Source organism: Palaemon carinicauda, chromosome 31 (assembly GCF_036898095.1).
Source record: "Palaemon carinicauda isolate YSFRI2023 chromosome 31, ASM3689809v2, whole genome shotgun sequence".
Lineage (NCBI taxonomy): Eukaryota > Metazoa > Arthropoda > Malacostraca > Decapoda > Palaemonidae > Palaemon > Palaemon carinicauda.
The window spans coordinates 23,768,963-23,785,064 of NC_090755.1; the positions used below are offsets into that span (position 1 = coordinate 23,768,963).

General features: G+C 35.3%; 1 protein-coding gene across 4 annotated transcripts in view; it reads left to right on the forward strand.

Moving 5' to 3' along the window:
• The window catches only part of LOC137624350 (equilibrative nucleoside transporter 1-like), a 788,303-nt gene that overhangs the window by 569,816 nt on the left and 202,385 nt on the right, over positions 1-16,102 (forward strand). Inside the window, exon 1 of one of the 4 annotated variants that reach the window (XM_068355037.1) lies at positions 9,445-9,706. The exons of 2 other annotated variants lie outside the window; for them this stretch is intronic. The gene's annotated coding sequence lies outside the window, so the exon portion shown is untranslated. Of the gene's footprint in view, positions 1-9,444; positions 9,707-15,226; positions 15,342-16,102 lie in introns of those variants that run through there. One more of the 4 variants, XM_068355040.1, reaches the window with a different exon arrangement.

Consider the following 16,102-nt stretch of genomic DNA (forward strand, 5'->3'; position numbering starts at 1 on the left):
AATAATAATAATGATAATAAGTATCTAGATTTACTTACACATTGCAGCAACAGTTGTAACAATAAATAGTTTCTAACTTTGGTAACCTATTGCGGCCGTTTTAATCCTACGATATCTATGGTTTTAATGTATCTTTCCGATTCTCACTCAGTCTTACATATCGTTTCCCTCAACTCTATGCGAATAGTCTTCAAATGTTCGAATCTTACATCTTTAACTCCTTAGTTTTTCTATTCATCCTTTTAGATGAGTGGCTTCTGTGACGTTGTTGAGCAGTGCTACATCAGGATATTCTTGCAGTAGGACATGCCAATCCCTGATTCCATAGCTTTGTCAGCCTCATCTGATTTTCTGTCTAAATATTCTTGGCTTTTCTTTTGGTTTCACTATTAATATTGAAATACTTAGCATGCTCTACCTTGTAATTTTCATCACTTCCTCAAAAACTCTGAACGATCAATTTCTATCTTTATCTCCTTTTTATAGTATCCCAAGTATCATTTGATATCCATGGTTTTCTTCTTGTAACTACATGTCCCAAAGCTTCATTACCAACTAACTGATATATGCTCTTAATATCATACCATTCTTCCTTAATTTTCTTCGTCTCTTGCAGTCACTAAAACAGTAAATCGATTCCTACAATCAATTGCAAAGGTTTCTCTGTGCCCATCTATTTGAAGCTTAGTTGTGTCAAACCTAGATATTCTATCTACATTTCTGTTGGCTGCTTTCAGTTTTAAATTCAGTGTGGCATCTCTATGGCTTCTTACATTTCTCAGAGTCCTATCTCTCTCTTTATTAATGACTGTGTGATCTATTTGATTTTTGTAATTATCACATGGTGAAGACCATGTACATTTGTGAATTTCCTTGTGTTAGAAAAGAGTACACCCAGTAATTAGATTCTTTGTTGAACAAAAACTTATAAAATGTGCCCCATTTTCATTAGTAACTTCGCCAAGACCCTCAACACTCATCACATTCTCTATCCCTTGATTATTCCTTCTAAATTTAGCATGGAAGTCACCAATCACAATTTCTATATCTCTCTCTGGTATTGCATCTATTGCACTCAGCAGGTCTTCATAGTATTCGTCTTTCCTTTGTTCAGCGGAATCGTATAGCAAACTAAGATACTCATATTGCACTGCTTTGATTTAAACTTTGCAAGTAACAGTTTACTATTTATAGTATTATAAATCCGCCAACTTTTAGAAACATTCTGCTTTGTAAATAAGAAATATGTGCTATAATTTTTGGCAATACTTAGCAAACGTAATCCCATTCTTTGTGTCTTTACTTTGCACGATGCTCCTATTTTCTATTGAGAGGCACGGGTCGCTGAAGGCTACGTGACGATAACTGTATAATTCAATATATTTGATGGTTCAATATATGTAAAGCTTGGTTCGTTCCTCATTATATTCGATGAATTGTGTTACACAAAAATACTGGCATCGCTATCGTCTTTCAGAAGTAGTTGTTTTTCGATGAGTATTTCAAGAAACTAGTTGTTTTTTTTAAAAGATACCATATTTATATATTTCTGAATTTTATTGCCCCTTTTCTTTATATTCCAAACGATCTTTCTCTGCGTATTTTCCTTCCTGATTATTTTATTTTCTTTATACCCGCTATAACCTCTGTTATAATAAGCTATACTTATATGTTTATCATATGCTGATATAGTTTTCAGCGTTTTTATGTAGATCCACTTAGTCCTGCTATATCTGCTAAGACTTTTATTGCTTTAATTGCTATATTATTCAACTTTGTAGCTGTGTCTTTTTGTGAAAATTTTCTCTACTTACACATTGGTCGTGTTCTTGTGACGATTTGAATGTCTAGTTGGTTTTTGTATCTTTTAATGTATATTTTAGTCTCTTTACTATCTCCTAGTTATATTTCATGATTATTTCCAGCAAATTTCTCCTTTCTATCGAGTCTTATGCCTCTTGGAAATTAACTGCTACTACAATTATTTTCTTGCTATGGCTGTAACTTCTAAAGAAAGAAGACTGAAATGGTTTGGTTATGTTATGAGGAGAGAAGATGTATACGTATGTAAAAAAGGTTATAAACATGGAAGTGGAGGGCAGAAGAGGGAGGGGAAGGACAACGTTCAGGTGGAAAGATAGATTATTAAATGACATGAAGGAAAAAGGGTCTACAAGAACAAGATATACTGGAAGGGAAGATAGAGAAGGCTGACTAGAAACAGCCATCCTATATAAAAATGGAAAAAGCTGAAAGCAAAGAAGAAAAAGAAGAAGAAACTGTAAGTTCTATAGATGAATTATTTAAGCGAGTATATGCCGTCTGATATTCGCCTCATTTTTTTAGCCTGTCTGAGGCTCACTCGTTAAATTAATTCTTGTCACATGTTCTTCTGTTTTGTCTATTGTAATTCCTACGAACATTTTGTAAGATATGTTTGTGAAGGCAATTCGTAAGTATATTCATTCTTTTTTTTACAGTTAAGTCATAATTGTTTTAGATTTACTCAAGTTATTTCTGTGCTAATGCTTGGATAAATAAATCATTATTAATTATTGAAATTTTAGATTTACAATTCTATTTTTGTTATGCATGCTAGATGTAGGGGTGCCGTTATATGGCGAGTTGTGATAAGAAAGGGAGTGTTAAGCACCAGACTAGGGTTCGATCCCGCTCAAACTCGTCAGTTTTTTTGTTCGCAGCTGCAACATGACCATCCTTGTGAGCTAAGGATGGGGTGTTTGGTAGAGCCTATAGGTGTATCTGCTGAGTCTTCAGCAGCCATTGCCTGGCCCTCCTTAATCCTAGATTGGGTGGAGAGGGGCCTTGGGCGCTGATCATATGTATACATGGTCAATCTCTAGGGTATTGTCCTGCTTGATAGGGCAATGCCACTATCCCTTGCCTCTGCCATTCATGAGTGGCCTTTAAACTTTAAAGTGCGGTCATAAAGGACTAAAGGAAGGTTATATATGGAGTCACTGTAGTAAATATGGGATGGAAGTTGAAGAAATAAGAAGTCGGGGGAAAAGGACCCTGGAAAAAATTAAGGAAAGAAAAATGAAAAAAAGAATAGAAGAAACTATTGAAGAAATTAAGAAAGTGATAAAATAGTTATGATTTATAGAAGGAAATGGCCCACAGCTTTATATCAGAGAAATGGATCTGGATAAGGCAGCCCTTGTAATGAAGAAAAGATTAAATATGCTCAATTTAAAAGCAAATTTCAGGAGAAAATATGCAGATAATTTGTGTGACCTGTGCAAAAATCAAGAGGATACTACTGCACATTTATTTTCATGGCCAAAATTAGGGCAGGTAATGAAACTAGACATAGGCATAGGGACGTTGCAAAATCCTAACAGGGATCTTGTAGCATTTATAAGTAGGGCAATGCACAGGAAAGAAGAATTCAAAAGTCCAAACTGACCACTATAGGTTGTCATAACTGATGAAAGCAAGGTGTTATCTTATCTGATTTCAAGGAAGAATGGGATGAAAGTAAAGTTTGATAATTGCAAGGTGTTATCTTATCTGATTTCAAGGAAGAATGGGATGAAAGTAAAGTTTGATAATTGCAAGGTGTTATCTTATCTGATTTCAAGGAAGAATGGGATGAAAGTAAAGTTTGATAATTTTATTATTGATTTATTTCTGGTAAGATCTAAAATAAGATTAATTACAATAATAAGAACAAGCTTGGGAGATTTGCACCCATCTATAAGGTGATATAGTGCCCGCAAACTTATTTTACAGAGTGAGCAATCAGGAACCAGGAACCAGAAACCACAGAGAAGAGAAAATAATACAAAACATTTATTTTCATACTCGATATTTGGAAAGTTAAGAGAACAGGGAATAAAAGACGCTATGTAGCAAAATTCTAGCAAAAAGCTAGTTAAATACATAAGTCGGCCATGAATGTGAAAGAAAAATACCCCGATAGTTTGCTAAAGCTGATAACAAGGTATTGTCTCGGCTATTTTTAAGGTAGAAATAGATGAAACGAAAATTCATGTCTGTAAGACTATTGTTTATGGCTACAGAAATAAACTCAAACACGATGTAGAGTAGAGCACTAGATGAAACGAGAGTAGGAAAAGCATCTGGTATGGATGGTGTGAGAGCTGAGATGTTGAAGGAGGGGGGTGTGACTGTACTTGAATGGTTGGTGAGATTGTTTAATATGTGTTTTGTGTTCTCAATGGTACCAGTAGATTGGGTTTGTGCATGTATTGTACCACTATATAAGGGTAAGGGAGATGTGCATGAGTGTTGTAATTCAAGAAGTATTAGTTTGTTAAGCGTAGTTGGAAAAGTGTATGGTAGAGTAATGATTAATATGATCAAGGATAAAACAGAGAATGCAATCTTAGAAATACAGGGTGGTTTTAGAGGAGGTAGGGGTTGTATGAATCAGATTTTTACAGTTAGGCAGATATGCAAGAAATATTTAGCAAAAGGTAAGGAGGTGTATGTTGCGTTTATGGATCTGGAGAAAGCGTATGATAGAGTTAATAGGGAAGCAATGTGGAATGTGATGAGGTTATATGGAGTTGGTGGAAGTTTGTTGCAAGCAGTGAAAAGTTTCTAAAAAAGGTAGTAAAGCATGTGTTAGGATAGGAAATGAAGTGAGTGATTGGTTTCAGGTGAAAGTGGGGCTGAGACAGGGATGTGTGATGTCGCCGTGGTTGTTTAACTTGTATGTTGATGGAGTGGTGAGAGAGGCGAATGCTCGAGTGCTTTGACGAGGATTAAAACTGGTAGACGAGAATGACCATGAATGGGAGGTAAATCAGTTTTTTTTTTTTTTTTTTTTTTTGCGGATGATACTGTACTGGTTGCAGACACAGAAGAGGAGCTTGGACGATTAGTGACAGAATTTGGAAGAGTGTGTGAGAGAAGGAAGTTGAGAGTTAATTTGGGTAAGAGTAAGGTTATGAGATGTACGAGAAGGGAAGGTGGTGCAAGGTTGAATGTCATGTTGAATGGAGAGTTACTTGAAGAGGTGGATCAGTTTAAGTACTTGGGGTCTGTTGTTGCAGCAAATGGTGGAGTGGAAGCAGATGTACGACAGAGAGTGAATGAAGGTTGCAAAGTGTTGGGGGCAGTTAAGGGAGTAGTAAAAAATAGAGGGTTGGGAATGAATGTAAAGAGAGTTCTATATGAGAAAGTGATTGTACCAACTGTGATGTATGGATCGGAGTTGTGGGGAATGAAAGTGATGGAGAGACAGAAATTGAATGTGTTTGAGATGAAGTGTCTAAGGAGTATGGCTGGTGTATCTCGAGTAGATAGGGTTAGGAACGAAGTGGTGAGGGTGAGAACGGGTGTAAGAAATGAGTTATCAGCTAGAGTGGATATGAATGTGTTGAGGTGGTTTGGCCATGTTGAGAGAATGGAAAATGGCTGTCTGCTAAAGAAGGTGATGAATGCAAGAGTTGATGGGAGAAGTACGAGAGGAAGGCCAAGGTTTGGGTGGATGGATGGAGTGAAGGAAGCTCTGGGTGATAGGAGGATAGATGTGAGCGAGGCAAGAGAGCGTGCTAGAAATAGGAATGAATGGCGAGCGATTGTGACGCAGTTCCGGTAGGCCCTGCTGCTGCCTCCGATGCCTTAGATGACCGTGGAGGTAGCAGCAGTAGGGGATTCAGCATTATGAAGCTTCATCTGTGGTAGATAATGTGGGAGAGTGGGCTGTGACACCCTAGCAGTACCAGCTGAACTCGGTTGAGTCCCTTGTTAGGCTCCTTTTTGTTTTTGTTTCTTTGTTGATGTCGGCTACCCCCCAAAATTGGGGAAAGTGCCTTGGTATATGTATGTATATACGATGTAGAGTACAAGCTAAGAAGCTTTGCATCTATCTATTAATTGATAGAGTGCCTGCAACTACCATGACCCATGAAAGGAGAGAGAGAGAGAGAGAGAGAGAGAGAGAGAGAGAGAGAGAGAGAGAGAGAGAGAGAGAGAGAGAGAGAGAGAGAGGTTGAATCTTGTTCGTACGTAAACATGAAAACACATTCCATTAGAGGAGATTGTTCCTAAAAAAATATGAATATTTCAGATACCATTGTGAGTGGGTTGCATTTAAGCTGTACATTGTTTATCTAACATCAGGTGACTACCACCGTATGTCACCTGGAATATGAGGGTGAAATCACGTGGTAGGCCTATAATGGAACGTTCAAATTACGATTGGCTCTATTTTAGTAAGTCTAAACATGCATAAAAAATGAATTACTGGATTTTCTTTTTTTTTTAGAATTACGGGAAAGAAATTTTTGAAAATTACAGGAAAGGATTTTTTAGAATTAGGTCTACGGGAAAGAAATGTTTGAGAATTTCTGGAAAGATTTTTTTTTTTGAGAATTATGGGATAGATATGTTTGAGAATTTCTGGAAAGAAATAGTTGAGAATTACTAAAAAGAAACTTATGCTAATTACTGATTAGACATATTTGAAAATTACTGAAAAGAAATTTTTGAAAATTACTTGAAAGATTTTTTTTAGAATTACTGAATAGAAACTTTTGATAATTTCTGACTGGAATATTTTGAAAATTACTGGAATTAAATTTTTAAGAATTACTGGAAAGGAATTTTTGGAATTACTTGAAAGGTATCTAAAAAAGAAAAGAAAAAAAAACATAGGAAACAAATGGAACGTAGCTGAGAAATATCAATACGAAAAAAAAAACATAAGAAAGCAAGACACGAATCAGAATTATGAGTAAGAAATTGGAGAGCATCTAGATATTTACCGAAGAGAGGGTTTGTAGCATAGTTTGGAATTATGGAAAATTGGGAAACAACTGAAAAAAAAAAGTTGAGAAACAGACAAAGAAAACGCCATCAGGACAAGAAACTGGTCCGGATGGACTAAAAGTGGAAATGTATAAGGAAACTATTAATATAAAGAAAATCTGAAGATAGTTACTGTGTGCTAGCTTACGCAAAAGCTATAAAAGGACAAGAGGAAAACCAGTGCAACTGGACAAAATCATACACTAATCTGATACCAGTAGTACATGAATTCAGACCTCTATCCCTGCTTAATCTATCGTCCAAAATCTTGACGGGAGTATTAGAAAAGAAGAAATAGAAATAAATCGTCTAAATAGGATATCGAAATTTTGAATACCCAAATAATGGTTACGAAAGGTAGACTAGACGCATGACTGATAATATATTTAAGCATTATTATTATTATTATTATTATTATTATTATTATTATTATTATTATTATTATTATTATTATTATTATTATTATTATTATTATTATTATTATTATTATTATTATTATTATTATTATTATTATTATTATTAGGTAAGTTGCAACCCTAGCTGGAAAAGTAGGATGCTATAAGCCCAAGGCATCGTCAGTAATGATTTTCTTCATCACTTTTTGTTTCTTTAGAGGTGATCTAAAAGTTTTAAGTTTGTGCAAATTGTCATCCAATTTAGCATTCGTGTTATTAAATTCCATTTAGTTTGGGTTACTCTCATCTTAACATTCGTTTTATCTTATGACTATTATTGAGTTTACACAGTTATCATTTGTTTAATCGCGCATTTGTTCAGTTTATCTTTATTTACTTACTTCCGTCGAGGATTGCCTTATTCGTTCTATACAGCAGGTGAACCGGGCCTACTCTCAACCAAGGTCTATATATGGACATATATAATTTTGTCGTATAAACTCCCAGGAAGATTTTAAAAAGATTTTCTGTGATTAATCTATTCTGAAGAAGTGTTTTAATTCTTTCATTCTACCTTGTTTTGAGTATAGTTCTCTTGTTTGGACTTCAGCTGTTGATTCTTATCTTATTTTGCTGGATAGGAACTTGCTGCCTATTAAATTTCTTTTCTAGATAATAATCTCTGGCACCTTCATTCAATCAGTTCGTTATGTATGTTGCATAAGATTTCTCGTAATCCTGACCATCTATTATATTCTGATCTTCCCTAACAGTTCCATCCTGTTCGAAATACTAGGCATGAAGTTAATTCCAATAATCAGTCTTTTGCCTTCAAAAGGATCAACAATACACAGTATTCAAGAAGTTTTATTTCAGCTGTGACCAAGTTGGGGAATGATCTTCCTAATCGGGTAGTTAAATCGGAAGAACTTCAAAAGTTCAAACTTGTAGCAAATCTTTTTATGTTGAAGAGGCTAAAATAAGTATTGTTATAATTTATATATGAGATATCTGTTTTAGTGTTGCCACTACTTTTAAAATATTTTATTTCAATTGTTCATTACTTCTCATAGCATTTATTATTTCATTATTTCCTTTCCTCACTGGGATAATTTTCCATGTTGGAGCCCTTGTGCTTATAGCATCCTGCTTTTCCAACTAGGTTGTAACTTAACTAATAATAATAATAATAATAATAATAATAATAATAATAATAATAATAATAATAATAATAATAATAATGATTATTATTATTATTATTATTATTATTATTATTATTATTATTATTATTATTATTATTATTATTATCGAAGCACTTAGAAAACGAGAAATTCTTATTGTCCATCAATTCAACATCCTGTGGTTTAGCTTTCCATTTATCTTGTTGACCTTCAATTTAGCAATACAGGAATTATACCACCCAGTCCTTCACAGTAGTCTTTGTGTTCTTACATGACATTTTATTTTATCACACACACACACACACACACACACACACACACACACACACGCACACACACACACACACACACACACACACACACACATATATATATATATATATATATATATATATATATATATATATATATATATATATATATATATATATATATATATATATATTATGGTGCTTCATATGCGGTCCATCAGTTTGCTATTCATTTTATAAGATAACTGTCATTTATTATATTTTGTGGTCGCTCACTTTAGCGTATGTTCTTATCACACGTTCCTTCCCTTTAGCATCTGTTTTTCTTGCGTTTTACTTATTAATATATGTGTTATTATACGATCCCCCTTTTTAACATTAATGTGATCATATTAGCGTCAGTTTAACCCTCGGTTTACCACACGATCATTTAGTTCAGAATTTGTTTATCTTATTATGAATCTGTGTTGCATTGTTTTTATCATACAGACTCTTCAGTTTATAGTATATCATATATGGGGCTTCATTTATAGCATCCATCTTGTTCAGTCGAACAAGGCATTTTATTTACATATATGTTACTCCATATGATTCCCATACATGCCATAATTGCCCTCACAGAATGCTTTTGCCACAAATTTATAGAATTTTATGTATTCTTTAGATAATTGTCTTGAATTTTTAATTAAGATTAAAAAACATTCAAGGACTGGTTAAGGAAACAGGGTCTTCGATTAAGCTCAAATGTCAATGTCAATGTGACTGATGTGATGTATCAATTTACATTTGTATTTGTTGATGGTGTCCGATTGTTTGAACGCAGAAGGGAAAGTGTCCCTTGTATCTTATTAAATTGACCAAATTACTTTTCTAAACTTAACATCTTTTTATGATAATTGAACAAAAAGGAATATCCTGTTTTGTGAAAGTTGATGTGAAGTTGCGTCTTTGATATTTTTAAGTTTTTAAATATCACAGTGAAAATAACAAGGTCGAACAACTTCATACCCTTTCACGAGTCAAAACATATCCTATTCCTGTTCCTGTTCTCCAAGATAGTGTCAAAGGCGTGAAGGTAATTCTTAAGAATTTGTTCTATTCAAATAAATTAGTTAATGTCATACCAACAGAAACCATAGAAATAGTAATCGATAAAAGCAGGAGTTTGTCATTTCGGTTTTGTTTGAGCATAGTACAGTATATATTAGAACATTGTAAAGACATTGGAAATGCCTCAATGTGAGAGATCTCTTCAAACCTATTATTGTCCAAAACCTATTATAGAGATATTGTGCTCTAGCTAATGATATACTATAGAATATAATCCCACATGAAGACCATAGGAGGGTTTCCTGGGTAGTTAGAGCTGGTTTGATGAAAATATTTGGTTTTCTTAAGTCCATATTTTTTCATTCAATTTTTTTTAATGGTCCAATAGGTTTTCAAAATCAAGCAGTTATAACTGGAAAAACCTAATTTTAAAAGGGAAATAAACATAACCTAACCTAACATGAGGCTCCCTTGAGCATTCGTAGGACGCTTTCTATCATAATCATACATAGCCTAACCTTACCTACCCTAATTAATTTTGATTACCCTACCCTACCTTATCCTAAGTTTACATACCCTGTCCTAAATTGACCTTCTAAGCTTTATCGAACTATGAAAACAAATGAAAAATATTCCAGTAGTATAGGATAAAGATAATTTGTGCAGTTTTCAATGGATTTATTATACATCCAAGAAAATAATGTATAGAGAAGAAAAGGTTTGTTTTACTAATATATATGCGGTAAAAATAAGTATCATTTTAGAATAAAATATGTGTTTTTCTGTAGGAAAAACTTTTCTAGTAGGAAAGGTTTCCCTGTCGTTAACTATAATGAAACCCATAAAACTAGTGTTTTCTTGTTTATTACAAAACAAATTAGTCAATATTTATGTATAGAAATAATGTCCTTGAAATTTAGGTTATTAATCTATAATTTAATCTGACACAAATGTAAAGAAGATATTAAAAATTACAAATTAAAAGAAAAGAAATTTTGTTTTGGATTGCTTGATATGATATAATAGTTTTTTGATAAATTTTAATGATTTTTTATGTCAAAAGAGTAGTAAATTTAATAAACAATCTCATGAAAAATAATAAAAAAAAATATATAAGAAATAGTTTTGTGTGGAATGGATATCTTTGTTCGTGGATTTGTAATCACTAATATTGCCCACCTTATGAAAACAAGAAAAGAAGTAGAGCCATATATAAAAAATGATTACAAACCTTTTCATATATTTAGACATTAATTTAATTTCATACATCCTTTTCAGATATATTTTTAGGGCATCCTTTTGATAAGAACACATTTTTGACAGAAATAAGTTCCATACATAATAAACGCTATCCTAAATACATTTAGATTTTCTCATGAGAAATAGGTGTCCATCAAGATTATGGTGTTATTGTGTGGCAATCCTTTCAGCCTTCTCTTTATTTGCCTATTTGCTTGTTTCATTAACAAATTTGTCAATCATGACATCCGTCAAGAATAAGGTCAGGCATCCTATTTGGTATAATAACCAGCCTTACATATCTTTGAATCACCACATACGTTCCGGGAATGTAACACCCCGGATCCTTACGCACTAGATCTCTGTGCACCAGTTCCCCAAGAGCAAGAACACTACGCATGTACCAGATCACTACTCACACATGGTATTCTTCACGAGAGACAGCATAGTGCTGAGAAATTTTGGCTAGGCGAAGCGATATCCGTACATTCTCTCCTAATTTGAGAGGTGGGACGATACCTTGAACATTCCTTTTCCTGAATATATTGTACATATCGATATGCGGTACAGCTGCTCACCTATTGCTGCTTTCACTCGAAGAAGAAGACATTGTCTAAAGATGACTGATCAATGTAGCTGCTTGTCACCTATGACTTCTCCCTGAGTACCGCACCAAGCTTTACGTGATACAGGTGTTCTTGGGCTTTCATACCCTCTATCGGGGAAGAGAGTGCCACCCATTCTTTGCCCTCCTTCCAATAATTCTCAAGAGACGACAAATTCAGGACCACTTTGATTGCTTGGACAATCATTGAGACGCCACAACACATACTGTACAGTACTCACTGTCATCAACAAGACTCCTCACTAACAATAGGCTTCACACATTGTGTGCCACGCTTTTAACTTCACCCATCAGAAACGGAAACACGTGTTGCTTCTCCTGCCTCTGGAGCATGGGAACTAGGAGTACCTTGCCCTCTGAGGAGTCAAAATTCCAAGCTGTTGCCCCTCATCTACAGAGTTTCACCTCTAACCGATCTGTCAACAATTTCGCGTGGAAAGGCTGGTACTTACAAGAGATTTGTGCAAAAGTTAAATCCAGGCAGGAAGAATGTTTGAGCAAACATACCCAGTCAACAAAGACTTGGTGTAAGCTTCAGTTTTGTTCTCTGCCTCATTGATTGGCACAAGGGTTTATCACTTTAGATCTACTCCACTGCACGACTGGCTTGCCACTCAGCCGAACAAGTATTCTCCAATCCCAGTCCATCAACAACATTTGAAGACACCTTCCAACATCCCTTGGAATTTGAGACGCTTCCTCCTTTCCTCCCATTTTCACATTTAGCCGATTACTCAGCAGTTGGTAGACGACATTGAAGCTCAGCAGGACCCTGATCTCTCCTTAGCTGCCATACACCAATGGTATCCTGAACAGATATTTCCTACTTCCATTGTCAGGGAAGCTCCTCAATCTCTGTGGTGAAGTATAGCACTAGGCCTCGATATAAGTTTTCAACTAGGACTTAATGTACTGTAGGTCTGGATTCGTCACTAGAATCTTCTAGACCCATGAGGAGGTTCTTGGGATCTCAAACTGCAGTGAAAGTTTTGCTAGTTTGAAGGCCTCTCAAGTGATCCCGCATGAACTCGAGTGACAGACAGCTGATAGGGCTTTGATCTTGAAGACCGCCCTCAATTAGATTAGCCCTGACAAAGCAAGTAGGAAACAGCGTATATTCACCTGTGTCACAAATATTCTGCAGGGTAGAAGAGCTTCATCACCTTGTTTCAGGAGTTTGTGGTTAGTAACTAGAACTCAGCCATTCAAGATTTCAAGAATTTCTTCATCTCTTCCCTGAAAGAAGGATCTAGTGGAAACCAGGATGACTTTCCTTACCGTCCTGGAAGGATATTTATACTCTTCCTACAGCAATCAAAGGAGACGAAGGGAGCATCCCTGATTTAAGTGCACCAAACTGACATGTCAGATCAATCCCAACTCTTAGGGAAGGCTTGTCAGGGGCAATATTCATGAAGATAAGAGTTGGGTAACAACAGAGCTGGCTCTGCCCATTACCTACAGGAGTACTCGCAGCTCCTTGGCTAACGATATCCTTGGCCTGGTAGTAGTTGTTCTACAGATGTTGTAGCAAATGTAGCTCCTTAGCAGGACAAAAAACATCTGGTCTAAGATAGTGGTCATGATTTAAATCTAAAATGAGAGGTAGATTGATTGGATCAGATGCTAGGTGTGGGGCAGCCACGTGATCGAACAACTTGCATGTAAGTTTTGTTCAGGAGTTTTTCCCCAATCCTCCCAAAAGAGAGGGAGGCTGGCCAATTGTATGCAACCCATTTTCATAATGACCATAAATTCTGACAACATATCCTCCACACAGATGTAGATTTTCTTTGACTGTTCTACAAGTTCCTGGTAGTGGCCTAGCCCAACAGCCACCACATTTGCAGTGCCAGGGTATTAAGAGGTTGACAGACCAAATTGCTTGGACTTTTTCTGAGATAATAAACCAGCTAGTTTTGTTATAGGGACTTCTCCCTATACAGTATCTCCTATTAAAAGATGAGGGTTTTGTATTCATGTAGGAACAAATGAAAATTTCTAAAATAATTTGTGTTTTTTCTAATTTTAACCTGTAAGTATCATTTTCAGTCTCAATCACCCTGCAATTCCTAGATTGAAGGTCAAAGGGAATAGCTTAGAGTTCTGTTCTCTTGCCACAGGTCATTAACAAACGCCACTTCATTAAAGTTTTAACAGCATTATCTAGTTTTGCTGGAAGCATACTGCTATTAAAGGACTCAAGTTTTTGTATAGTTAGTAAAAAATACAAATTACTTTGAAAATTTGTAATATTCAGACCCCACCCCCAACCCCTGATTACTTCTTAGCCAATCACGTTAACTCCCACGTTAGCAGCTGTCACAATACATCCCCCTACAAATTTCAAGCAGGCGAACATGATTGGCTATGACGTCATCAGGAAGTGGGGCTTATTTCACCCGGAATCTCTGCGGGGACTAAAGTACCATTTACCCTTGGTCAAAGCCTAACCCAATGTCTATGATTAGACCATTTTGAAGTTAGCAGGATTCATCCCCTTTACTTCTGTATAGGACCAGGTGTTCTAGGATTTCCATGGAGAGTTAAAAAGCCAGAAATTGGCTTATAGGGAGTTCCTCCCTCCTAAGGATGTCTCTCCTTATTAAAGGATGATGGTTGCATTCTTGTAATAACCAATTACAAATTTAAAAAGTAATTTGTGTTTTTTAGTACCAAGTAACTATACAAACCTGAGTCCTTTATCGCACTTCCTGCCTCAACCACCTCGCCAATCCCAGGCCTGAGTTCAAAAGTGAAGGATTTGCTGACTGATGGGTGAGTGGGGCTTACTGCCACTCACTGGTAATTGTAGCTACCTCATTCAATTTTTAACATCTGTTTCAGTTCAACTGAAGTCATATCCTATTAAAGGATTCAGATTATTATTGCAAGGAAAAATGCAAATTACTGAGAAGTTTTCAATATATAATTTTCACTTCCATAGAAGAGAATTTACTTAATCCCTTCATTCATTCATATACTATGTTCCATTCCAAATTTCAATCATCCATATAAACCATGCTACTTCTTGCATCATCTATTATTATTATTATTATTATTATTATTATTATTATTATTATTATTATTATTATTATTATTATTTTTATTTACTGTATTAATGATAATGATGATGATGATGATTTTAACTCAGTGGCGAGAAGTAATGGATCCTAATGAAAAATTTTTATTTTCTAATTTTGATGCCCCATTTGATCTGTAGGGGCCTGGAGGTACTTATGAGCTTAGATAATACATTTTAATGTATTATACATCAGTGTTTATTAGATTTAAACTAACTGTAGATTCTTGGGGTAGAGATTAATGTTATCATAATTAATTTCTCTATGGTTTATTCATTATTACGAAATCTGAATGAAAGCCATGTGAAAGGTTTAATCTCGGTTTCTTTTTGCCAACTCTTACTATGACAAATGTTATTCAGTTCTTTGTAAAGGCATTAGGATATTGTTCTTTTCATGTTTAGGATTAGTAAAGCGTGATCTCCCCAATGCTCAGCATCTCACGTTTTGTAACATGCTTAGTCATCTTGTTGATTCAATGAGAGCTCTTTTTAATACTACTGAAAAACCACAGTAAACTGGAATGTTGTGGGAGTAGGTTTTGTGTTTGCATCCAGACTAGTTACAGTATCTTATTCGTCCATGATTACTGCACTAAAATCTTAGATATCTTATTGACAACAGTGTTTTTATTAATTTTTATTTTGTTTCTGAATTTTGAAGTTGTCGTCATATAAACAAGCAAAATGGATAATTTACCTGTGTTAGTGACTGTAAGTATAGTTATATGATTAACATTTTGGGTATCTATATGATATATAGAATATATACAGTTGCTGTAATTGATTCATTAATTAGTGAAAGCATAATTTCGGTTAATCTTCCCAAAATTTATTGCTGTTCCTCCTCTGAAAGAACTACTGTACTCAATTTTCTGTCTATTGCATTATTAGTTTTAGTATTAAGAGTTTCCCTAGTTGTCTTTAATTTCCTTTTGGCTTTGTGTTTAATGATAATCTCTAGTATTTCAGTATTTTTAAACATAAGACTTACTTGGTAGTTATATATATAGCTTACGTCCCTGACGTCACGGCAGAAAATTCAAAACTCGCGCCAATCGCTGATTGGATAGCCAGGTGTACCACCTGTGCGACATAGCGAGGTACCTTGGAACCATTCTATGATTCCTCATATCTTCCCTGCCGCTCTAGGCAACATCGTTGGATAATTTGGTTTGTTTCAACACGAAGTACTTACCTCAAACTACTTTCTTAGGAGTATCTGGGATTTCCTCCCATCCGACCAGAATTTTGTGTAGTTTACCCTACTCCCGTTTTCTATGCGGGGTAATCTCTGGCGGAGTGATACAGTACGTGCTCAGAGACGACCCGGGGTCAGAGAGCATGCTTGCTCAGGTCTCGATCTCCAGTAAGTTTTTGGTCGCGTTGCAGTTAACATCCCGACGCTCTCTCTTAACCCAATGCGACCCTTTGTGTCCCCGACCCCTTTGTGTTTCACGCGATCCCCACGTGGT